The following is a 27,421-nucleotide window of genomic DNA, read 5'->3' as shown; positions in this document are numbered from 1 at the left end:
TCAAGGTACCTATTTCCCAAGCTGAGCAATGGCCAATACATTGGGGTTCAGATGAGAGGTGTTAAATTAAAGGCCACCTTTAAAGATAGATTGAGGTTTAAGTGCAGGTAGAGCTGGAAAGGTAGCAGGGAGATATTTGTAGCTGCCAGGTGGAGCACTTTAGAGAAGCTTATATCCACCAAGAGAAAGAGAAACAGTAACAGCAACAGTTACCAACACTCCGAACCTGAAAGGCATGAATGCTGTCTACTTCCGAAATCCGTATTTGCTGTGAGACATGAAACATACAGTACACAAGAGTAGAAAAACAGTTAGAGATAAAGCACTGTTAGAGGAGCGCATTAGACATTTCCACTTCACACTAGATTTAGATTTCGTACACCACTCAGTGGTAGACACATAAAGCTTCATATTGCACATAAGGTTTGATATGACCTATATGAATGAAATATACACTTTATGGGCAAATATTTGTGGGCACCTGCCCATAAGATTAATTTAATCTGAGGCTGATAAAATACATTATATAAGTTTTAGTAGTATAGTTTTACACTATGAACAAAAGTTTGTGGACACCTGACCTTAAAACTTGCATGTGCTTTTTAAACATCCTATTTCACATTAAGTCCCTATTTGCTGTTATAATATTTTTCACTTTTCTGGGAAGATGTTCCACTAGATTTTTGAGTGCGCTTGTGGAGATTTGTGCTCATCCATAAAGAATGACATAGTAAAGTCTGCTATTTGAGTTTACATAACGTTTCAATTCATCTCGACAGGGCCGTTTCTAGCTTTTTGGCACCGTTGGTGAGATTCCTATTGTCATCCCCCAATGGCACCCTCCCACCAACTAATCATTCACAACCTTCCATGAAAAAGGTTAAACACATTTTATAATCATAGCAAGAATTTCTGAATTAAAGAATGTAAACATATACTGTATATAAAATTTCAGCAGAAAAACAGGTAAATAATTTAAATGGGTTACCACCTAGTTTACCCATGCCTAGAAACAGCACTGTATCCCAAAGGAGTTCAGTAGGGCTGAAGTCAGAGCTCTATAGCAGGCTCCTCCATATCTTTTACACCAACACATGTAACAAAGATTTTTTTATTATTAGCCTACCCACATACATTTTTTATATATCTGTACTTTATCAGATTATTTTCATTTTGGGAAACTTTTACTTCACTTCATTTTAATGTAAAATATTTTTCTTTTTCTACTATATTTCAGTAAAAATATATAATTCCTTGCGACTTTGAAGTGAATACATTAAACCGCATTAACTCAGAACCTGTCGCAGAAGAGATTCGGCAGAGTAAAGTTTCACTGTGAGAGTGTAAGCATAGAACACGCTCTCTTCAAAGAAGTGTGATGTGCAAGAGAAAAAAATACTGAATTACATAAATTATCAAAATATCATTCTTATGGGTTAGTCCTTTTACTTTTGATACGCAAGATTAGTTCAGAAGCAAGTACTTTTGTACTTTTTCTTAAATAAATACAGGAAGTACTTTTTGAAAAGAGAAGTACAGGAATAGTGCACTTCATCTTCAACTATCAGAATTAGGCTGGTTAAGATTTAGTTAAACAAAATACACTTTAAAACTTTACACCATCAAAATAGCTGAGAGCTGTGTTGCCTGTGATATAGAAAATCACCCTGACTGTTGCATAGAGATCAGTTTCGATCAGACATCACCGGGTCAAACATTAGAGTCGATAATATGCCTAATTTACAATAAACAAATTACACAGTTTAAAGAAAATGAAACCCCTGAAGCGGCATTACTTTTTTAGCAAAATATTACAAGGGTCACTGCAAGCCTGCACTGCAGAGTTTTCTGTCCAGCAGTGTATAGTTTACTAAACTGGAACAAACAGGGTCAGAGTCTTAGGTTAACCCAGCATTCGCTTACTGCGTTTTCTCGGACAAATCATCATATTGTGCTGTAATACCTTTGGTATAAATAAAAACTCGTTAAAAGATAAAAACAGAGTTCAGGGTTTCCTAACATGTACCTTAAGCATTTCTTCAGCACCTATAATTTATAATATAATATCTAACCATATATTTTTCTTCTGCATAAAAAAAAAAAAAAAAACTTAACATTTGAGAAAAAGTGGTAAGTAAAAAATGGTAAGTGGCAAATGGAAGCTCATTGGTTCCAGTATTGGCAGGTTGCCACACATGAGCAAGGCCCTTAAACACCCTGTGCTCCAGGGGTGCTGTATCATGGCTGACCCTGCACTCAAAAAACAAAAGCTTCCCATCACTAGGATATGCAAAGGAAGAATTTCACCATGCACAAAATTTCACCATGCACAAAAAAATGCACCACTTACATTATTATGGTAATAACCAGTCACAAACACATCCACTGCTGCAAATATTTATTAGGAAAGATAAGGGTCCACTGAACAACGTGCCGTAAAGCATTTTTGCTCCAATAGTGCTGTAATTTAGATAGTTATTCTTTTGTTTTTACGTCACAGTACTTTAAATAGTGTATTGTTTGTATATGTTTTGGAATAACTGTCACATAAAAAAAGTCATCTTCACGGTAAAAAAAACAAATATGGCTGGTAGAATATAGTGTTACAAAACAAATAAGACCACACACTAAAAAAACTTTTGCTTCTCCTGGTTGGGGGCTAAGAACGGAGGAGGGCAGAATGCCTGCAGCACGACAGGTCATTGGGCAGCCGTAGGCACCTTAGGTACGTACTCAGGTTTTGGGTAGACGAAAGCACTGGCCATGCCAGGGGCAAACTCCAGGAGAGACAAGGCCATGAAAAGAGCCTGTAGGTCCCCGACCCTCTTCAGGGAGGAAATTGCCAGAAGGAAAGCGGTCTTTATAGACAAGTACCTAAGGGCCACTTCAGCCAAGGGATCGAAGGGGGGCTCAGATAGAACCGCCAGCACAACGGCCAAGTCCCACACAGGCACTCTGGGTCGCATCCCCGGCGCAGAGAAAACGTGTCCAAGAGGGTGTCTACCCGGCGACTGCCCCGCAGACGGGGGATTATAAGCCGCGATAGCGGACACGTAAACCTTTAGGGTTGAAGAAGCCAACCCTGTGGCAAACTGTTCCTGCAAGAACTCTAGAACTAAACCAACCGGGCAGTTGACTGGGTCTAACTGGTGGTGCTCACACCACGTGGTGAACTAATGCCATCTAGCGGCATACAGCCATTGCCTCCATAACTCTGGGCAGGGGTGAACCAGGGTCTCCCCTGCCTAAAAGAGTAGATCCCTCCTGGGAGGAATTTCCCAAGGAGGTCCCTCGAGGAGGGACACCAGGTCTGCGAACCATGGCATGCCCGGCCAATGAGGTGCCACCAGAAGGAGACGGGCGCTCTCCCAAAATTCTCTCTCCTCAGAGGAAAAAATACGAAGCACTGCGTTACATGCACCGGGAGAATGAACCGCCGAACAAGTGCTTTCCCCGGGGAACGGCAGCTCGGCCAGCAGCTGGGAGCGCACAGCCACATGTTGATTACTTCAAGAGCCGACTAAGCATGCTCCTAAACTAAGCAAAAAAACAAAGCGGGGCAAGAAGGAACATGCAGTCAAAATTATGCTTGCATGTAAGCATGACTGCACAGATTCACACACAAGCGCTTAGCTGAACAGAAAGATTCATTAAATTGAATATGTAGCCCAAATTTAGGTAGGGCATTTTCAGCTGTGAGTCCCAAACGCTGTGGCGAAGGCTAACAGGTTAAATGAAAAAGTTGTTGCTAAACTGTGAGCCAGACAACTTCCTGTTATAAATGAATATTATTTTAATATATAAAGAACACAAAACCACACACACACAAAACTTACTAACTAAAAATTATGAAACTATTACACGCTTATATTTTCCCCTCAGTGGTATTGTGTAGTGTGGGCAGGGAGCTGCAGGGAGTCTGATTTTTAATTTAATTACAGTGCTGGAAATCACAACACACCAGTACAGAAGTTATTATATTTATTATCAAGGGCCTTAAGTTATTAACCTGTTTTGCCTGGTCACTTAATTAAATGAGTTTAATCCAAACTTCAGTAACTCCAAAACTGTAAGCTAGTAAATAATGCCAAAATGAATCTAATGTCTGCAGTTTGCAGTGGAAAGTACAGGACTAGAAATCTGTACAGCTCCAATAAAAAGACAGAACATTGTAATCTAATCAAGTGTTATCCAGCATTTAAATCCTGGAAAGATCAGTAGCTGATTAAGCAGTTGTAAACCTCTGTGAATCACGTAAAACGTTCCTAAGCCCTGTGTATGAGTCTTAAAACAACTGAGACACTGAAACGTCTCTAAAAGTCCCATCGCGTAAACGAGGAGAGACTGAGATCTGCCCCTCTCTAATCATTTACAGCAGAAAGCCAACATACTGCTGCAACTCATTATTAATGCTAACTCCTAGACTAATTAAATGTCTTGCACGCAGCTTCACGAGGCCAAATGAGTTTAGAGAACTGAAAGTCTGTATTTTTCCCTCCAGCCTTAGTACTGAATTTTAAACAAGGAAAAAAATATTTAAGCAATTTAAGCAATGTTGAAAAGTCAGGCAGGAACTGTGCAAATTAACTGAAGCAATAACTTAGTAAAAAAGTACTACGTCATTATTTCAGTGCAATATCTCATTATTTCAAGATATGATAATGATGATGATGATGATGAAGATGTTATTTGATTATATTGTTATTCCTTTTTACTTCCAACATTAAGAATTCTATAATGCTAATAGACTGAACTTGGTGTACTATACCTGTCAATTACACATTGTTAGATGAATACAGTCAATTTCAAATAAATTCTAAAAACAATCCACACAACCTGGGAATTAGTGTATATAAAAGCAATGTATTAGTTTTACTAATAAATGATGGGCTTTGATTATTCAGTAATACTGAGATAATAAGTCAAAGTAACAAGTTATCTAATTTAAATATTATCACAAGCCCACTCCAATCAGTGCATATGTTATCAGGTCCCCGTTTCTACCTGTATCCTAAACTACAGCTGGATGAAGGCTCTTTAACAAAACAGTTATTACAGTCCAAAATGTTATTCATATTCTCTCTCTAAATGCTATTCTTATTCTCTCTCCCAATGTTATTCTTATTCTCTCTCCTAATGTTATTCTTGTTCTCTCTCCTAATGTTATTCTTGTTCTCTCTCCTAATTTTATTCTCATTCTCTCTCAAAATTTTATTCTCATTCTCTCCAGAAGTAATTCTTATTCTCTCTAAATGTTATTCTCATTCTCTCTCTAAATGTTATTCTCATTCTCTCTTCCAATGTTATTCTCATTCTCTCTAAATGTTATTCTCATTCTCTCTCCTAATGTTATTCTCATTCTCTCTCCAAAAACTGCATCCTATTTAACCAATGAAAAATACAAGGCTAGATTAAGAAAGAATGATAAGAACTTAAAGCCAGGTGCACAACAAGCTGATTGCCAGCCGTCTGTAATTTATTTATTTTAATTTTAGGTGAGTTTGCGTGTCGGTCGGCTTTAGTATTTTGCGGCACCCTTGGCCTCAGTCGGACGGCTTCAGCTGTTTTTCGGCTGATTCTGCACGTCGAATTGGTGGCTGAACACGTTAGCGAGAAAGAAAATCCAATAAGCTAATTAGTTTAGCAAATGAGCATAAAAAATAAAAAAAAAACACGAAACACGCTTGTTGTCATTCTTGCGCTTGTCTTTCCAACTGTTGCAAGCAGACATGATTGAAAAAAGCTACACAAGACCGTTAGTAATGATCGCAGCAGGTGTAAACACTGCTTGCTTTATATATTTACAGTTGTAGCGCTCCCAGTTTCTCAGATTGGCTGCCAAATACAACATACTGCCACCTGCTGGTATGGGAGTGTTCTGCTCTATCACGCAAGCGCACGTACATGCACGGTTTGGTGTGTCAGATGCGCCTGCCTAATAATCGGCCTAATTTGCAGCACAATGGGCTTATGCTGATGAATAAAAAAATGACAAAAATCGGCCATACGGTTGTCATTTTTCAGCTGCAGACTGAGTGTCTACTTTTCAGGACCACGAATTTCAGACTCACATCTCATGGCTTTTATCTCACACACACTCGCAGCGACAGAAACCATTCTATTGATTTTTATAATGGAGTTTATTATAGATCCACGGAAACTTTCAACTCCTGTGTTTCACCTATAGAAACCGATTTTCTATCCGTCCTCAAGATGGTTGGGAGTGTTTGAGGGGAAAAAAACAGTACCAGTAAAAGCAGTTCATTCTCTGACTCTTCAGAAAGCCTCGTCAAAACCATTTTTTCTCTCTAATGTGTATAGGTCGGGTTTCAGATTTTTTCTGAGGGAAAAAAAGGAAAGGCTAGAAAAATCAACAGCAACCTGGAGTCAGCCTTCAGCCACTGTGAGGACCAGCACCTCCACAACCAACTGCACTGCCTTTACCACACACACACATACACATACACACACCGGGTTTGTGCAGATTACTGCAGTAAAACACCATTATATAAAACACCCACAGACATCAAGTCTCAGTGATGCGCAGCACAACTCATTCTCACTGTGTGTGAAAATACGTCTTCTGCCACTTAAAGGTAACACACACACAAGGTAGAAAAAAAATGGACTTTTCCTTGTTCTTTCACACACACACACACACAAACACACACGTTTCCCCCCTGACTTAGTGTATGGACAGAGACCCCTGAGAGCTTGTCAGGCAACTGCAGCCTGAGCAGACTTTCCTGTCATCTTCACTGCCCGTGACACACACAAACAAACACACACATCTTCAGTGTGGCTCACACAGTTTCCTTCTCTCTCTCTCTCTCTCTCTCTCTCTCTGTCTGTCTGTCTGTCTGTCTGTCTCTCTCTCGCTTTCTCTCTCTCTCTCTCTCTCTCTCTCCTTCTCTCTCTCCATCTGTCAGTCTGTCTCTCTCTCTCTCTCTCTCTCTCTCTCTCTCTCTCTCTCTCTCTCTCTCTCTCTCTCTCTCTCTCTCTCTCTATATATATATATATATATATATATATATATATATATATATATATATATATATATATATATACTTTATTCATCCTAATGGGAAATTTACAATTTACAGCTACCTATCCATAATAAAACTCTCATTCTTTCTTTCCTTCCTCCTACATAATTTCCTTTTTTTTTTCTTTTGTTCTTTGTTTGCCTTTCTTTCTTTCTCTCTTTTTTTCGTTCATTGTTTGTCTTTCTTTCTTTCTTTCTTTCTTTCTTTCTTTCTTTCTTTCTTTCTTTCTTTCTTTCTTTCTTTCTTCCTTTCTTTCTTTCTTTCTGGTCCTACAGTATGTATGGAGTTGCTTTAGTGGAATACTTTGCTTTCAGTGCAGCTCCTCAGTAGACAATAAGAGGTGTTTGTGAGAGTTGAACACTGGGGTAAGGACACGACCCTGACTACAATAGCCGAGGGAAAGAGGAGAAAGTTTGTTCTTCATGTTTTTTTCTTCTTTAAGAAAACAATAAAACATGGTGTAGCTAAATGAATACGCCTGTGGACTTTTCCTTATAGATAATAGGATAAAATAAAGGAGTTGTTGTATGGCCGGTGAATTGACTCCATAGCAGCTTTAATTAATAAATGTCAGATTGAATGAGCACGGTCTCTGAGTGCAGAAAGATTAAATAGCGATGATGAAAACAACTTCTTCTAACGGGTTCCTCTTTCTGCAGAATGAGAATTAAATTAAAGTATGAAGTCTGTTGCAGAACATAGTTCAGTGTTTGAAATCAATGCTCCTTTTTACCGCTTACAGTAATAATTGTTTGCTTCCCTTGTGGAGCTCTGGCACTACTGCACTTTCCAAAGCTTACTGCAAGACATAATTACATAAAGAGGAAAGAGCCTTGTTCAAAAACTTTATTTAACGGCCTGCTCTTACTTTACTCGCAGCTGTAAATCTTCTTTAATGTTTAAGCAAAGCTTTTTTCATTTCGCAAATAAAGCACAGAGGTATTATGAAAATAGCTGATGATGCATTGACAGTGCAGTTTTATTGGCACAACGCACTGCCAGTAGTCTGATGTGGTTATTGTTAGCTCGATGTCTCAGAGTCTCCTGACCTCCACATTGCAGGCGCTGTGTGAACTACACTGAAGACACACAGCATGCACAATGAGGAGGCTGGAAAACCCAACCGCTGACTCCATGATTCATACAGACTTTATTTATTAAGAGATGATTTCAGAATAGTCTGCTAGCTATTGTAGATGTCTGCCATTTACTGAAGTATCAATGCATTATTGGAAAAAGAATAAAATAAAGGTACAGCGCGCATTTGGAAACCACTGCCTCGTTATTATAATAGTATTATGACTCATGATACCTTCATTGATAATGGCAAGCCATCTTTTCTTTTCTACATCATCCCTTTCTAAATGCTTTCCATCAGCTGTACTATGTTAGTTTAATTAATTAATGATACAACAAACCACATGATGTGTAAAGTTCATTAAATAAAAATAAAATTATATTTAATGTTAAACACACTACACAGACAAAAAGCTTGGGGGCACCTGGCCATAAGATTTGTATGTGCATTTGCTGTAGATTAGATTTTGGATTGTGCTTGTGGAGATTTGTGCTCATTTAGCCGCAATGTCATGTAAGTGAAGTGAGGAGGTCTGGATGCCGTCACTGCTCTAATTCATCCCAAAGATATTCAAATAGGGATGAGGTCAAAGCCAGCAGGCCACTCAAGATCTTCCACTCTAAACCATGTAAACCACATCTTCATTAAGATTACTTTATGCACAGGGGTACTGTCAACAGGTTTGAGTTTCCAGGTTCAAGTTCTAGGGAAAAACATCCGAAGACATCCTATACAATCATCTGCATCCAAGATTGTGGTAACAGTGTGAGGAAGGTCCACGTATGGCTTGAAGCCTAGCTGTCCCAATACTTTTCTCTACACATGTGGACAAAATTGTTGGTACCCTTCGGTCAATGAGAGAAAAACTCACAATGGTCACAGAAAAAACTTTATTCTGACAAAAGTAATAATAAATCAAAATTATATGAATGTTAGCCAATGAAAGTCAGACATTGTTTTTTAACGGAATTATTTAAAAAAATAAACTCATGGAACAGGCCTAGACAAAAATAATGGTACCCCTAGAAAAGACTGAAAATAATGTGACCAAAGGGACATGTTAATTCAAGGTGTTTCCACTAATTAGCATCACAGGTGTCTACAATCTTGTAATCAGTCACTGGGCCTATATATAGGGCTCCAGGTAGTCACTGTGTTGTCTGGTGACAGTGTGTACCACACTCAACATGGACCAGAGGAAGCGAAGGAAAGAGTTGTCTCAGGAGATTAGATAGAAAATTTTAGACAAGCATGATAAATGTAACAGCTATAAGACCATCTCCAAGCAGCTGGATGTTCCTGTGACTACAGTTGCACGCCGCAGGAGGAAAATTGATGACAAATCAAAGAGACGGATAATCTGAATGGTAACAAAAGAGCCCAGAAAAACTTCTTAAGAGATCCAAGGTGAACTCCAAGCTCAAGGAACATCAGTGTCAGATCGCACCATCCATCGTTGTTTAAGCCAAAGTGGACTACATGGGAGACGACCAAGGAGGACACGATTGTTGAAAACAAATCATAAAAAAGCTAGACTGGAATATGCCAAACTACATGTTGACAAGCCACAAAGCTTCTGGGAGAATGTCCTATGGACAGATGAGACAAAAATTGATGACAAATCAAAGAGACGGATAATCCGAATGGTAACAAAAGAGCCCAGAAAGACTTCTAAAGAGATCCAAGGTGAACTCCATGCTCAAGGAACATCAGTGTCAGATCGCACCATCCATCGTTGTTTAAGCCAAAGTGGACTACATGGGAGACGACCAAGGAGGACACGATTGTTGAAAACAAATCATAAAAAAGCTAGACTGGAATATGCCAAACTACATGTTGACAAGCCACAAAGCTTCTGGGAGAATGTCCTATGGACAGATGAGACAAAAATTGATGACAAATCAAAGAGACGGATAATCTGAATGGTAACAAAAGAGCCCAGAAAAACTTCTTAAGAGATCCAAGGTGAACTCCAAGCTCAAGGAACATCAGTGTCAGATCGCACCATCCGTCGTTGTTTGAGCCAAAGTGGACTACATGGGAGACGACCAAGGAGGACACGATTGTTGAAAACAAATCATAAAAAAGCTAGACTGGAATATGCCAAACTACATGTTGACAAGCCACAAAGCTTCTGGGAGAATGTTCTATGGACAGATGAGACAAAAATTGAACTTTTTGCCAAGGCACATCAGCTCTATGTTCACAGACGGAAAAATTAAGCATATCAAGAAAAGAACACTGTCCCTACTGTGAAACATGGAGGAGGCTCTGTTATGTTCTGGGGCTGCATCTGGCACAGGGTGTCTTGAATCTGTGCAGGGTACAATAAAATCTGAAGACTATCAAGGGATTCTAGAGAGAAATGTGCTGGCCAGTGTCAGAAAGCTTGGTCTTAGTCGCAGGTCATGGGTCCTGCAACAGGACAATGACCCAAAACACACAACTAAAAACACCCAAGAATGGCTAAGAGGAAAACATTGGACTATTCTAAAGTGGCCTTCTATGAGCCTGACCATCTTTGGAAGCAGCTGAAACATGCCGTCTGGAAAAGACACCCTATAAACCGGAAACAACCAGAGCAGTTTGCTCATGAGGAGTGGGCCAAAATACCTGCTGAAGGGTGCAGAAGTCTCATTGACAGTTACAGGAATCGTCTGATTGCAGTGATTGCCTCAAAAGGTTGTGCAACAAAATATTAATTTAGGGGTACCATCATTTTTGTCCAGGCCTGTTCCATGAGTTAATTTTTTAAACAATTCCGTTGAAGCATGGTTGAAAAGCAATGTCTGACTTTCATTGGTTAACATTCATAGAATTTTTATTTATTATTACTTTTGTCAGATTAAAGTTTTTTCTGTGACCATTGTGAGTTTTTCTTTCATTGACCGAAGGGTACCAACAATTTTGTCCACGTTTGTATGTTATATAATGTGATTATCTAACTTATGGTATGTTTTAAAGGTTTTATTTTTGCTCACCTTTAACTTTAGCTGTAGCTTTATTGAACAAAAAACCTCCAAGAATATTCAGCAGAGCTTAGCTAAATTCAGCCAGACCACTGCTAAACTAACTGGTAAACTAATCCAAACTGTATGTGTATGTTGTGAGTAAATTAAGCAAAGTTCAAGCCATGGTCCTATTTCAACCAACTATACTTTTCCAATACGCCATTCCATTTGATCAAGGACAAAAATATATAAGTTCTTCAAATTCTGAAGAAAACTATTTGAGGATAATAAAATACATTTCAGACTAAAGCTTTACATATGCAAATAAGCATAAACACTTCATCTCAGTTAATGCTACGGTTATTCAATGAGCAAGCATCTTATGTTGCATTGAATTACTGTAGTGGCCTATATTGTGATAAGAGACTTAAACTGAGTGTGAATTACTGTTGAGCGTGACTTTCTTTGTGTCCTTCATAAGTAACACGAGTAGGCAGAGCGGAATGACTAGAACTACTGTGTAATAAGTCACCGATTATGATCAAAGACCTGAAATATAAACTGAATTCGGTGTATAATTTTGCTGTCAGAGCCGCATTAAAAAGATTAGAGATGAGTATGTTGAATCAAAATCCTCTGTATTTATTTTTAAACAGTACAACAGATATGAACTTAATATGGAAACATGTTGAATTGAATGGAAAATCTGGGCTTCTCTTTCTCTCTTTCGCACGGTATGCCTGACTGTTGCTGTTACTGGTAAGTGGCAGTTTTTATACAGACTGTAATAATAGAGGTTTTTTCCCCGGCCCTGCCAAACTGTGAAAATATGTAATAGTATGAAAAGAAACTGACTCATTTGGGAGGAAGCTGTCCATACACGACACCTCCAGGTAGTGCAGAGGCGTCTCGGAGTCGAACCGTTCCCTTGCACATTTGGATGGCATGCAGTGGAGGTGGCACGTTCCGGTTTGTCATGGAAGAGGAGTGAAGGAGAAACCAATTACTCACCAAATTTCAAACCTGTAGAGAGAGAGAGAGATAATACTTTACACTGGGGAAGATCAAAACACAAAGCAGGTGCATTCGCAGCCAGTATCTAGTGCTTGTGCTTGAAATGAAGGGTAGAAGTGGAAAAAACACTGTGCTCTATGCTCAATTGTCATAGTGAAGTGACCTGAAGGCAACATACAGCGTGCAGAGAAGCATAGACATTCAGGCAAATTGTGTCAAACCGGTGTTTTAGCTTCCTCTAAAAAGAAAATACTGCTGACTATCAGGCTGTGAGCGCTTCCTGAACAACTCACCAGTGCTAGCAATCAACACTCAAGCCAAGAATCAATCAGGAATAAAACAAGTTAAACTCAACGCCAACTGCTTTGACAGGGAGGCATCTGCCAAGTTTGCACCTTCCTCTTTCTAATTTGTATGCCAGAAATAGCAAAACACATCAAAACACGATTGAAAAAAAGAAAAATCATTTGGATGTTTGACCACCGTTTTTGACCATCAATTTCAACATCTAATGGCCAACCTGAAAACATAATGCTACTGAGTGTAAAGGCATCGCATCAAGGAAAGATTTTATATCCACATGTTTTCAATTGGTGAGAAGAGAAAAATAAGGCAACAAAGTGAAGTAGCCAATGGGAAAGTAGAAAAAGACAAGGTGAGAATAAATGTGCACCTGGTGTCAAGAGAGAAGAGAAGAGAAGAGAAGAGAGAAGAGAAGAGAAGAGAAGAGAAGAGAAGAGAAGATAAGAGAAGAGAAGAGAAATTGCATCTAAGCCTGCAATCATTAAATCAGGTGGGAAAATGAGAATGCTGTAATTAAAATCATACTGTGGAATGTGCAACTAATATTGTGTCATTTACACAAAGCATCTGCAGCATCACATCATCAGGGCATGACCACCCCAAAACACACACACACACACACACACACACACACACACACACACACACACACACACACAATGACTGGGATATTAATTAGGTTTCGTCTGCACATGTACTGGAAGCTCTGGAGCTGTTCCTATTTACTGCTCGTCAGGCTGAATTTGCCTTTCTTGAACTTTAATCAATATGGCTGTAACGCAGTCAGGCAACTTCAGCATAACGTCCATGTCAAAAAAATAATACAAATCAGCAACATTAAACATCTGCCTTTTAAAAAGCAGATGGTCTTCAACTACCTGCCTCGTTCTTAGAGAAAGCTGATGAGATGTTTTGCTAGATTTCTCATTTTCACTGCATGTCTTTCTTTTTAAAACCAAACTCAAAATAATGAGAATATCTTCACTTATTTAAACATCTGGGCTTGCTGAACACTTCTCACATCCTTGAAAGGAAAAACCCACACAATATTCAAAGAGATACCAAGAAAACTAAGGCTATACTTTACATGATGATAGATAAGGAGTAAAAAAAGCAATAATTAGTACTCACATAAACGGTTTTCAAATTAAAATTAATAGGTCTATTTACATTTAAATGCAATCATTTTGACAAAACATGTTGGAGGTGCATAAATCTAAGAATCCTACACAAATCCGGTGTTAACAAATGACCTCTTGTTTAAATATTGCTAGTTTATCTACTATCTAGCTACTATAAACATCTGCACTTCCTCAGATCCGTGTTGGTGTCCATAAATTCTGTCCTGTGCGGCTTTAATCCACAATCTTTTGATCTTTTTGTTGTAAGGATCTAAATTAATTCTAGAGGATTACAAACAAAATTATTATTTATTAATGTTTTCCTTCTCATGTACTCTCAGGGAGTTTTTCTTGCCACTGTCACAAGCTCATTATGCTAATTCAGGATATGGATATGTATTGTTGAAAGTGTTATGCAGAAAAACTTAATGACTTTTTTTTATTTTTTTACTTTATTAAAAGACACATCTATGATCTTTCAGATAACATTCTGTTACACAGTTAAACTGAGACATAATACTGGTCAAGATTATGGCCATGTACTGAATTACCCATCAGCCCCTGCATGTCACTGCTCACTCACACCTGTTCCTTTTCACCCTTATAAGAATCAGAATCTTTTACTGATCACACAAGAATATTGTTAGGTTGTAGATGCTCACAGTACAATTAAAATAAAGTAAAATAAAATATAATATAAGAAAGGTACATTAAAATATACTTATTAAATACTTATACTTATCTCACCTGGCACCACACAATTTGTTATTCATGGTTGTTATCAATCTTGATGGGTCGAGTTACAGTTCTTGTTTCCTATACTTGTTTTCTATTTTATTTAGTGAAGTTTTTTTTTTAAGTCAATGGTCAAAGAAGGAACCAAAATAAACTGCTTCTCAATATTACATTTTCAGAATCTAACAAAATTTACAGTGCACTCAGTAATAAAACCAACAATAAAAACGTCTAAATTGCACTTAAGTTCTACTTACTGAAAAACCCACTACACAAAGCATTTCCAATTTTACATAGAAATTTAATTAGACCTCAGTTTAAAAACTTAATGAACCCTTAACTGTTAAAATATTTCCCAGAATAACCATTTGTTGGTATTTCTGACTAGTTTCAGTTGCATGACAAATACTCTTAAAGAGTATGTCAGCATATTTGAAATGTATTGAAAACATTAAATGATGAGACAGTGACATAACCTATGGCATATCTAGTAAGACCAACACATCTTTTAAATATGTCCTTTAGTCAGTAACTCTATCATAATTCGAAGAAATCAGCTAATATAAGAAACCAAGAGCAAAGATGCTAATAAAGAATGCCTCCAAAGGAGTGTGTTTTTGTATGTAAGGGAAGGAAAGAGTTGTTATTGCTGCTGACATTCTTGATGTTCCATTCTGAATCCGACTCTGGAAATATGTACAAATTGATCTGATTGTTTGCCTTAGTTAATTTTAGACTATAAAGTTTTTGTTCCCGTGTTATTGTTTAGCGACTCTTTAGCTCCACCCATGGCATACCTCTGGGTGCTCGGCTGTTTTCGGAGAGAAAGAGTGTAAAGCTGTATCTTTCTTTTATAAATCTGATAAAACTAAAGATTCTTTGGCGATATAAAGGATGCAATACTTCTCTATAGGTACTCAAGATTAACATGGGGCTGAAACTGTGTGTTATGTCCCGGTTAATCTAGTAACAATTGGGTGATGATATCTGGGATGAAATAGTTGTTTCGATCAAGGACAAACTAGGGCAGAAACAATAAATAATATTACAGTTAAAACGATGATCATTTTTGATCATCGTTTTCAAGGCACCCTAGGATGGTAACAAGTGCTCACTCATGTACACAATCCAAAAAATCATTAACTGTGGAATGTGTCCTGTTCATTTAAGTGAAACGTTTAATTATAAAGTGGAACCGGAGGCAGGAGGAATTAATGGCTTGATGTGAAACTGACTGATCTCAGCCTCACAGGCCTGTATGTGAGCCTGCACGAAAATTGTGTCCTCTTGAAAAATCAGCAAAAGTCTTTCTAACAGTCTGGTTAAACCACCTTATGTAAATGAACTGCACACCCAGACACAGCGTCTGTGTCTATCCCACTTTTTTTTTTACTTTTCATCCACCTCCAAGTCATGAGACTATGATTAATCCCCATTTCAAAATAACAAATAATCAGGATCTCCCACACCTCGTGCAATTTGGGCTGTATTTAAGAGGTTTAAGGTATTTTGGTTCGAAAGGACACGTCAATGAAGGAAAGGAATATTTTTTTAGACTAGTGCTGATTTTTTTTGAGCCCCTCATTCAGATTATTGAAATTGCCTGCATGCACTTTCATGCCCTTCAACACTGCCAAGTCTAGAGTAAATGTTTTTAATATAGTACTTTTGCTTTTAACTAAAAAAAAAAAAAATAAAAATAAATAAATAAATAAATAAATATCTAGGTAATTGCCAGACTGCTCAGGGTTTGGCTCCAAACGCAGTTAATCGGGAAAGAGCGAAAAGCAGGCAAACAGAGCAAGGACAAGGTCAAAAAATCCAGGAAACCTGGAAACGTTCCTTCACACTGAACAGTGATGCTTAATAGAATTAGAGTAATTACAAACAGGTGTGTGTGATTAGTAATCAGCTGTATGTGAATGGAATTGTACAAGCGAGCTGTGGAAATGATGGACAGATTTTGCTTAGCATAGAAATGACACGAGTAATAGAATTTGAGCTTCAATCCCAATTTTCAGAGATCAACAGAAGTAGCAAGTTCTTACTCCAAATAAAATTTACTCTGCATTACATATATATATATATATATATATATATATATATATATATATATATATATATATATATATATATATATATATATATTCCAAAGCATTTTTACTCATTTCACACTAATTTTCGGTCAACTTTCTACAATAACACCATTTAAAATGATTATATGATTCATTGTAATCTTGCAAGACGGACTGGCAACTTGCGAGGTAGACCCAACAGGAATCAGACTTGCCACAGAAATCCAATCAGATTGATTGAAATCTCAAAATCCTTTCTCACTCTTGCATGTTCCAGTAACAGCAACTGCATGCAAGGAACACCCTGCAAGACTTTTCATTTCGGAAAAGCCCTGACCCAGTCTGATAGCCATCCCAATTTGGCCTATGACACAGTCCCTTATATCCTGGTGCTTACTCATTTTTCCTTCTTTCAACATATCAGATTCAATATCTAACTGTTGATGACCTGCTGTCAATTATGTTCTACCCCATGACAGGTGCCTTTAACAATAATCAATGTTATTTTCTTCACCTGTCACTGGTTTCAATGTTGTGGCCAATCAGTGTAGTACATTACTGACTATGATGAATGAGGATATTTTTGCAGTGCAGTCTTTTTTTTGACTGGACATGTGGCATTAAAGAAACAAACATTACAGTTTTCCATATCTCAGTGCAAACCAGTTCAAAAGTAAACAATATTTGACAGTTATGAAGTCATATAGGAGCTATAAAGGCCACAACTGCGTTGTTTATACCTATTCACAGTAAAGGCTTAGCCTCGTCATTTGCAGAAAACATGAGAATATTCACGTTCTGCATGGGGATTAGTGTGACATGAAAGAGGTGTATGATGACTAATCAGCTGGTGATGAAAGGGATTACGGGTCATGTGAGGAATAAGGTGACATACTGGAAAATTGCAAGCTGAGGCTCTTCGCCTCTTTTATTTTGTTTTATTCTTATTTTTAATAAAATTGGACAAACAGAAATGTGCGTTGCATTAACTGTGCTTTACTAAATTAGTGCCGTTAAAATGAATTTGCACTAACACGTTGATTTTTACAGCCCTAGTATATATAAATATACTGTGTGTGTGTGTGTGTGTGTGTGTGTGTATGTGTGTGTGTGTGTGTGTGTGGAACCGGACTAAAAGTAACTTGTGGAAAATCTGATAGTTCGCGAGAAGCCGTGAGTGGCTCGAAAGTTAGGAGTAACATTTCAAAACAGGGTTTGTACTAATAAATTGCATAAAAAATTTTTTTAAACTATGTTATTATTGCATTATTCATTTGAAGTAGTAAATAAAACATTTATGACAAGTAATTTTTGTTGAGTTTACAGTGCAATACATGTACAATTCCCCTTGTAAAAAGGAACCATCAAAAAGAGAGTCAAAACCTTGCGATTTTTTGTTACTCGCTAGGGGTCATAGAACGTAACCCCCACAAGTATCAAGGTTGCCCTGTATATATATATATATATATATATATATATATATATATATATATATATATATATATATATATATATATATATATATATATGAGGTGGTATCAAAAAGTTTAAAGATTAGTTTTGTAACTTGACACGCTTCAAAATTAAGACTTCCAGGACAAATGGCTTTTGGCTTTAATTCTCTGGGATTCACTCACTACAAAAATAAAACAAACACCTGATGTAGGGTCCTGCAGGTTCTAATAATATTAACATTCACTTTAGTCGTAATATTAATAATTATAATATTAGTGAAGCAGGTCAAACGAGGAATCCCCGGTATTCTGGGGACTCACAACTGTTTGTAACAACAGGTCACATGGCCATTATGATGAGGAGACAGAGATAATAATCATTTTAAAAAAGTAAACGTTATAATTAGAGATGGGAAGCAAGGGAGAGAAAGAGTTGAAGCAGAACAAACATTTCATCATCCTAGCTGGGCTTTGCTGACCCAAAGACACCCAATCCATTAATAGACAATGCACGATGGAGCACTTGCTAAATAGGTCTGTGTGTGCTCATGCTGAAAGGCACACACACGCACACACACACACACACACACACACACACACACACACACACACACACACCTAAAAACAGCTCGCAGGTTGGATGCTGGTTGTGTCATCCAGGTGTTGTAATATTCCACTTCCTATGACACCACTGGAGCAAAAAGCTGTCTTCAGCAGCAGCTGTCAAGTTTAACACAGCGTAAACTAAACTCACACATGGCTTTTAAAAAACCTTTTAGAAGTACGTGGGCCAGCTAACTCAGAAAAGCCCATAATCAAAAATACACCATAATTGCAGACAACATCCTGGAAAAAAACTCAGGTGGACCAGAAAGTGATGTGAAAGTAAAAAAATTTTTTCTTTGAACGATATGAAATATTTTGCATCTGTAAGAACCAAACAGAGAGGTTGATTTAATTATTTATTGTTTAAAGTTTTTATGGATGCAATTCAGCATGCTGATGGACAGGTTGACGGACGAGGTCAGACAGGAGTCTCCAAGGACTATGATGTTTGCAGATGATATTGTGATTTGTGGTGAGAGTAGGGAGCAGGTTGAGAAGAGCCTGGAGAGGTGGAGGTATGCGCTGGAGAGAAGGGGAATGAAAGTCAGTAGGAGTAAGACAGAGTACATGTGTGTGAATGAGAGGGAGAGCAGTGGAGTGGAGTGATGCGGTTGCAGGGAGAAGAGGTAAAGAAGGTGGAGGAGTTCAGGTACCTGGGGTCAACAGTGCAAAGTAATGGAGAGTGTGTTAGAGAAGTGAAGAAAAGAGTGCAGGCAGGGTGGAGTGGGTGGAGAAGAGTGACAGGAGTGATTTGTGATAGAAGAGTATCTGCAAGAGTGAAAGGGAAAGTTTATAGGACTGTGGTGAAACCTGCGATGTTGTATGGATTAGAGACAGTGGCATTGAGTAAAAGAAGGAGGTGGAGCTGGAGGTAGCAGAGCTGAAGATACTGAGATTTTCATTGGGACTGACAAGGATGGACAGGATTAGAAATGAGTTTATTAGAGGGACAGCACATGTAGGACGTTTTGGTGACAAGGTGAGCGAGATGCAATTGAGATGGTTTGGACATGTGCAGAGGAGGGACATGGGGTATATCGGTAAGGGAATGCTGAGGATGGAGCCACCAGGAAGGATGAAAAGAGAAAGACCAAGGAGGAGGTTTATGGATGTGGTGAGGGATTTCATGCAGATAGTTGGTTTGAAAAAGGCAGATGTATTAGACACGATAGCAGGGTAGTAAGATATGTGCAATTTAGTACATTTATTTAATGCTTATTAAAAATATTGCAATATTTCTAAATATATACTTTTGTTATGGAAAATGAAGCTCCTATTTATTTTCCTATTGTTTAGTACATGTAAGAATTAGAAAAGAATTAAAAAGATTGCTACCACAGTATCTTTAAAACATCTATTCTTTGTAATACTTAATACTGTAGTGCAATTTAAAGAACGCAATCTACCTATTAGCAGTTTTTGAAAGTAGGAGGAAACCAAAAAAAAATCCACACGAACATGGAAACTTCAAACAGACAGTAACCCAAGCTATTCTGATGCTATTCTTGTTGCCTCCTTCTTTACCGCCTTTCTGCCTTAAACTTAAATATTAAGGAAAAAAAAGTCTTCTATTCTTGTGATAATGGGAGGACTGGGAAGCCCTTCCAGACTGAGCAAAGCATTCTGGGAGATGAACACCCTGGTGTGCTTTTCTCTCTCTCTCTCTCTCTCTCTCTCTCTCTCTCTCTCTCTCTCTCTCTCTTCTCTCTCTCTCTCTCTCTCTCTCTCTCTCTCTCTCTCTCTCTCTCTCTCTCGCTCTCTCTCTCCCACCCACACACACACACACACAGTCAGGGAGGGGACAATCCCTGTTGGGTTACCTGTCTGTCTGCAGAAAAAAAAAGAATATGGCTGTGTGTTTGTGTGTGAGTGAAAGTCAGTCAGGGGTAAAGGCTAGTTTGGAACCAAGCAGAGAAACGAAGAAAGAGAGATAATAACCTGAGGTATTTTTATCTTTCCTGGTGCATTTTCTTCCATTTTCTACAATATACCACCCTACTCCAACCCCCTACTCTCTCACTTTTCATCTCTCCCTCTGCCCTCTCTCTCTATTTCTCTTTCTCAGGAGTGTTTCAATGACCGACAGGTAGCGGGCATTGAAAATCTTTGATGTGTGTTTGTGTTTTACGGGGTAAAAGTCCTCCAGAATCTAGATCCATCAAACTTGGCAGGGTGGTGAATACTGTATATTTTCACACACACACACACACACACACACACGCACATGCACACACACACACACACACACACAGATTAATGTCATTGAAGCTTTCTATCTCCTGACAGAAAGGGGTTATCCTGCGTATATGTCTGCGTTTTATATATATATATATACATATACATACATATATATATATATATATATGTGTGTGTGTGTGTGTGTGTGTGTGTGTGTGTGTGTGTGTGTGTATATATATATATATATATATATATATATATATATATATATATATATATATATACGTATATATACACATATATATATACATACACACATATATACATACACACGTATATATAACAGTTTGGTTTGTATGTTAAGGCTAAAAACAGTTGTATGATTGCATTAGACCACCCACTAACATTAGCCACTGCTGAGCTTCATGATGACCAAATATTTAGAATCAAAGTATGCCTTAATGCTGGTTTCTGTGTGCTTCTCCAGGGGCAGTGAAGTGTGGAATTATGTGTGATTCCCCCACCCCCCCGAAAAAATAAATAAAAAATTCAGGCATATAAAATCTGCCAATGCACACCAACCTTGACAGCACTGGAGGGTCTGCCTACGCTGCCGGGCGCAGCATACATAATTGCTTGGCGGAAAGATAGAACGAGGCATAGATAGAAAGATGGCACAGATATAGATGGAGTGGAAGAAAGCGCAGAAAACGATGAAACTGTGAACTGGCATTTTTCCAAATTAATATTCTGTCTGTTAGTTAGTTGAATCAAATGAACAAACTCGGACCTCTGCTGTTTTCGATTGCCAAATTAGAGATTGTACAGGTGTGCACCAAAAACCACATTCAAACAACACACACACACACACACACCTACACACATCCAAAAAAAAAAACACTAAAGGGCTATCCGGAAGCAAACACACCTGTTTAAATATTCATATCCCATTTAGCGTGCCTTTACTGAACAATTTCCATTTGCAGCAGCGGAGCAGCAAGAGAGAGAGAGAGAGAGAGAGAGAGAGAGAGAGAGAGAGAGAGAGAGAGAGAGAGAAGGGGGGATTGACAGAGAGAGAGAGAGATAGTTGAGGGAGAAGCCTCACAGCCATACACACACTTTAAAGCACACAGGATACATTCCCTCGAACACAGCGTTCCAGCTACAATAGCGCACAGGCTCATGCACTCAAAAAGCAAAGCCAATCCATTTCCACAGTGCTACAAGTATTTCACACTTGGTACGACCATAGAAAAAAAAACAGATGTGACTACTTTCTATGACTCAGTGTCACTTTACAAATCAATAGGAAAATCAATGTACAGTGCCTTCCAGAAATACTTACTCCACCTGGAATATTTAGTTGCTACAAATAGGAAAGCAGTGGGCAGAAATACTGTATAACAATGCAGAGATGGAAAGCTAATACTATACACATCACAGAAGACTTGCAGCTGGTACTGTAGCTAAGGGCTGCTCTACCAAGTGAATACTCGAATGAAGGAATACTAATGAATAACTTCTTAACCTTTTGAGGGAAATCAAGTGGTGAAATGACAATGGCAAGGAATACTTATGGAAGCCAATAACAATTCCAATTGTTCAATGACCTTTTTTGCAGGATAAAACTAATTGATCAGTCAGCAAACTAAGAGTTTGAAATTTGACATTTTTGATCATTCATTGTTCATTCATATATTCCAACACTAGTTTCCTGTATATCAAAACTAATCACTGACCATATGATTCCTATGTGTTTGAACATCCCATTCCATATTAAGTGCCTATTTGTTGATATAATACCCTCCACTATTCTGGGAGTTTGCTTGTGGAGATTTGTGCTCAATTAGCTACAAAAGTGTTGGTAAAGTCAGGTACTGATGTAGGGTGAGGAGGCCTAGGGTGCAGAATTCCGAAGGTTTTTAATATGATAGAGGTCTATAGCAGGCCACTCAAGATATTTCACTTCAACCCATGTAATACCAAATCTTCATGGAGTTGGCTTTGTGTGCAGGGGCATCGTCATTCTGGAGCAGGTTTGGGTCTCCTTATTCAATTACAATTGATACAATTGTGTACCTCCAACTTTGTGCTAGCAGTTTGCGGAAGAATGGCATATGTGTCCCAATACTTTTGCTTATATAGTGTACCGCTAAGATTGCTGCTACTGCTATTTAAATCCAAACTCGCTAACACATGATTTACTTAAGAAAACTTTGATCATTAGCACAATCTCATGTTACAATGATGTGCAAATCTAAGCCTGGAAAACAGCTGTATCGTAATTAGGATCCTCAGATTTTATAAAGCTTTAGGCTAATAATAAATATTACAAGAGCCCATATTTCTAATGATCTGAGATTCTAGCTTGAGACCTGTCGGATTTGGATCTTGAAAGAAAAGAAGAAAAGAAAGCTGGCAGCTGAATGGATGTAAACTGACAGGTGGATTAACAATTCCCATGATCTTATTAGGGCAGATTTAACCTGGCTTCAAAGGGCTAAGATGGAATTACATCAAGATCTGAGTAACACAAGCAACTCATTTTATAATTAATGGTATTGTTGGATTTTTTAATTCTGATAGGTCAGATGGTGTTGATTCGTCTTCTGTAACTGCAGCTGTAGTTTTAGTTGTATAGTAAACTAATACATTTTGTGTTAATAAACTTGGTCCAATACATTATCGGTTCTATAGTATATTATAACTTAAGTAAGTAATCATTCATATTGCCTAATTTTATTAAAAAAAAATGTCTATTTATATATTTTTTTAAAGGAGCCCCCAGTGCAAAACTTTTGTTTTTTCAACACAGAAAAAGTTGTCAGAATGGAACGCTTTGCACTTGCACTTAATTTTAAGAGAGAAAAAAAAGCCTAGTGAGAGGGCAGTTGTTCATTGCTGCTTTATTATAATTAACAGGAAATATCAAAATATTAAAATTAACCATTAATCAATCAAATGTATATAAATAAGTTGTTTCTTAATTTACAAAAAAATACTAATTTAAATTTACAATAAATAATAATGACTTTTGCAAACGTATATGAGAGAAAAAATTCAGCTGTCCACTCAGCATTGGACCGAATCTTGCCCACTCATTTAATTCCATACATTATAAACAGTATTTAACACCTCTAAGCATTCAGTAGTCCACATAAGGAAGCCAGCGACTCTTGTAAAACACATTCTTAAGGACTTAGCAATGCAGAGAACGTTTTCCTTTAGTCATGAAAGTCGGGGCACATTTATCATGTTGACAGGTTTAATCCTTACAGGTCTCATTCCACCAACATCTGGGACATGAAGATTTACTGCATGAATGTACGTTCCCAGACTCACAGTAGATTAAATCTGATCAAGGCCTAAACTGGTGCTTTTTGCTCTATGGTTTCCTTTTGGACTAGGACTAGGTATAATTAGTGCTAGAGCAAATAGAAATTTTCATTCAGGAGCTGAAAAAATACAATAATGATCTGATATATACACAATCTGGAAGCGTGAATTACGTTTCACTGTCAAGGTTTGTGAAAATCACTGCTTGAGTTCAACTTTGCAATGCTGACACAGAAAATATTTTTATGTTTCTTGAACGGAGAGCTACCCAAAGGAACCCCCGCCAAACACACACACACACACACACACACACACACACACACACACACACACAAAACAGAACCGCCACTGAACCATCAAACTATGTGATACAAAAACAAGTCTATTAAAGTAAAAAACCATCAGGATATTTTCCACCAGGTGTTCCTTTATGATTCTGTTTTCAGGCCACACATCATTCACATTTACAGCACTGTCCTAAAACCAAAACAACAGTTTGTCAAAGCTTGAAATGCCCGCTCTGTGCGGAATGTGCTAAATTAAGGAAAAGTAAAAATATAAACGTATAAACTATCTATCTATCTTACATCACTACAATTATGAAAATGAGTCAGTCACTTATGTACACAAAAATGTATATTTCCATAAAATGGAATAATTGACTAGCGAATAACAGCATGTCCTTGTTTTTTTTTTACATTACGTTTCTCACATTGTAAACCAGAATATTAGACTGGTGTATGACTACTGGATGTGACTTCCAAGACACAAATATTCTGGGACCAGTGTGCCTCACAAAGCAGCAAACAAGCTGCTCATATTTCCCTCCTTTTTCCCCGGACTTTCTCACTCTCGTGCACAATATCTGAGCTTTGGAATTCGAGCTGATGTGCATCTAGCGTTAATGTTAGGAAACTTGACAAGAAAATGGTGAATTGTTTGCACTTGGATAAAGCGTGCTCGGTTTGTGTGTGTGTGCATTCTATCATATCTTAGTGGACGCATAAACATCCCATAATAATAAAACACCCAAAAAAAAAACCCCACTGAACTAAACAAAACTTACTAGGACACTATATAAAGTGTATATAAGACAATGAGACAGTGGAAACAGTGACACTGCAGCACCAACCTGTACTGAATTAACGTATGTATAATAGTGAAAAAAAGCCCTTTTTAAAAAAAATTAATACACTAAAGATATGTTGAAAATATGCCATATTCACATAGTACACATTGTGACATAGTGCTCAGTTAACAGAAGACGCTAAAGTGTCATGCTGCTTAAGCTCTAGACTTTAGGTGACTCCATTATACAGCAGCTGCACCCAGTCACTGTGCACTATTGAGACAGGGGCTATTTCTCTTTTCTCATTGAATTATTCACCTTAAGTCCCTCACAACGCAACCTCTGCAGGGAATAGACAGACAGTAAGAGACAGAATAGAGAGAGAGAGAAAGAGGCAGATTGAGAGAGAGATAGAGAAAGAGAGAGAGAGTCGAAAAGAGCAGAATGAAGGAAGCATAAGGTGACGAGAGACTGCAACCGCAGAGATAGGTGTAAGAGAGAGGAGACAAACAAGGAGAGAAAAGACAGGACAGAATGTGAATGAGTGTGAGTGGGACAGTGTGCTGAAATGAGCATCAATTGTGTGTGGGGGTGTTTGTTTGTGTGAGTGTATCTGTGTGGCTGCAGTATTCCAGATACACCCTTTCTCACACTTATCTACAACGTTCCACTCCACAAGTCTGAATGCACACAAGCACACACACACACACACACACACACACACACACACACACACACACACACACACAAATCTACATTTGTTTACAGAATTAGGCGTCTAAATATTAGGGAAGTAGCACAAAGTGTCGAGTCGATGGAAAGCAGGCAGATAAGCCAAGATCTCATTTCAGACACACACAGACTGGAATAACAATAAGTTCAGGAGAAGGAAGCAGCAGCAATACACTCAAATGTTTGCATGGGCTTGGGATGTAAATGTAAAAGGAATGGGCTTAAGAGCCCTTCTATCATAACAGCTGCAGTTTGGTGCGGAATAAGTATGAGGTGCAACACAGCCATAATCCAAATGATAAGTTTCAAATTTTCACACACACACACACACACACACACACACACACACACACACACACACACACACACACACACACACACTTCTTTATGTATTTATAGTGGACAAGTCTAAGATTTTTGTTTGTTTGTTTATTTGTTTGTTTTTTTCCAGTGATACCAGGGTACTAAAAGTACAGACCCAGACATGTGGGTGGATCTAGAAATAGTGCAGAAAAGTGACTGGCCAAAAGCAGTATATAGATCAACATAAATAAACAAACAAACAAACAAACAGAAAATCCACAAGAGCTACATCCTAAATCATATCTTTATTAAACAGTATGTCAAAATAGTGCAATCTGGTGTGCTAGATAGAGAAACACCACATGGGAAGTAGGGTAGATGCTGTAGCTAACTCCAACCATCTTCTTCAGCAGTATTGTCTGATAACATTCTGATTGAGCACAATTAAAAATCCTATAAATTTTGTTCTGCTGGCCAAAAATTCTGTTCTGTTCTCCAAATCGAAGCATTTGGATTGTCCAAATGGCAAATAAAAGATAATTCAGACCTCAAAGCTCTGCCACTTTTTGCTGCTGTTGTTCATGTTTAGTGTTAGGAATCTAAAGTATGATTTTTTTATTATTAATGTTTAATGTCTATAATTACTCAACAGAGAGGGCTTCAAATACAACTTCAACTTTAACAACTTTCAGCAATTATCTGAAGAACTCCCTCTCCAGAGAAAGAGAAAGATCTAAAATAAAACTTTCATAATATTGTATAAATAGTTAGAGTTTGGATTAAATACAAAAGTACTTATTTAGTACTGTATGTGTGGTGACCCGAGAAAACTCTTTTAATGGTAAACTTTTGACATTTTCTACTAAACAATGGTGCAGATTTACCTGAACAGAAATTCTCATTTGCAGCTATCACAAGCAAATGTTTGAGCAGTTTGAAATCTGTTTACCCCCAAAAGTAAGACAGGAGAAAACCACATGTTTAACAGTATTACTAAAAAAAGCAAAGACAAGGACTGGTGAATAATCACAGTCTTTCAGGTGCAATCTCACCTGTGAATTTACCATTATAACACATCCCAAAGGTGTTCTATTGGAGTGAAATATGGTGAATAGGACACTAAGTTCATTGTAAAGTTCATGAAATTAGTTTGTTTTGTGACATGGTGATTATCGTGCTGGAAGTAGGGACTAGAATATGTTCATGGACAGAAACAATTTTAAAAAGACTGTAGCATCCAAATTATGGCTGATTAGTATTAACAGGCTCAAAGTGTGCCAAGAAAACATTCCCCATACCACTATACCACCTCCACCAGCCTGGATTATTTACACAAGACAGGACCATGGATTCAGGCTGTTAAATCAAGTTTCACAAGCAAAAGGATGTTTGTCAGAAAGTTGCTGCTCAATGGAAGTCT

General features: G+C 37.8%; 1 protein-coding gene across 1 annotated transcript in view; it reads right to left on the bottom strand.

Annotated features, from left to right (window-relative positions):
* The window catches only part of htr2cl1 (5-hydroxytryptamine (serotonin) receptor 2C, G protein-coupled-like 1), a 131,438-nt gene that overhangs the window by 89,897 nt on the left and 14,120 nt on the right, over window positions 1-27,421 (bottom strand). Inside the window, exon 2 of the mRNA XM_046852715.1 lies at window positions 11,931-12,098. The gene's annotated coding sequence lies outside the window, so the exon portion shown is untranslated. The remainder of the gene's footprint in view (window positions 1-11,930; window positions 12,099-27,421) is intronic.

The sequence above is a fragment of the Silurus meridionalis genome, chromosome 6 (assembly GCF_014805685.1).
Source record: "Silurus meridionalis isolate SWU-2019-XX chromosome 6, ASM1480568v1, whole genome shotgun sequence".
Taxonomy (NCBI): Eukaryota; Metazoa; Chordata; class Actinopteri; order Siluriformes; family Siluridae; genus Silurus; species Silurus meridionalis.
Note: the sequence above shows the minus strand (reverse complement) of the source record. Positions and strands in the feature narration are given on the sequence as shown.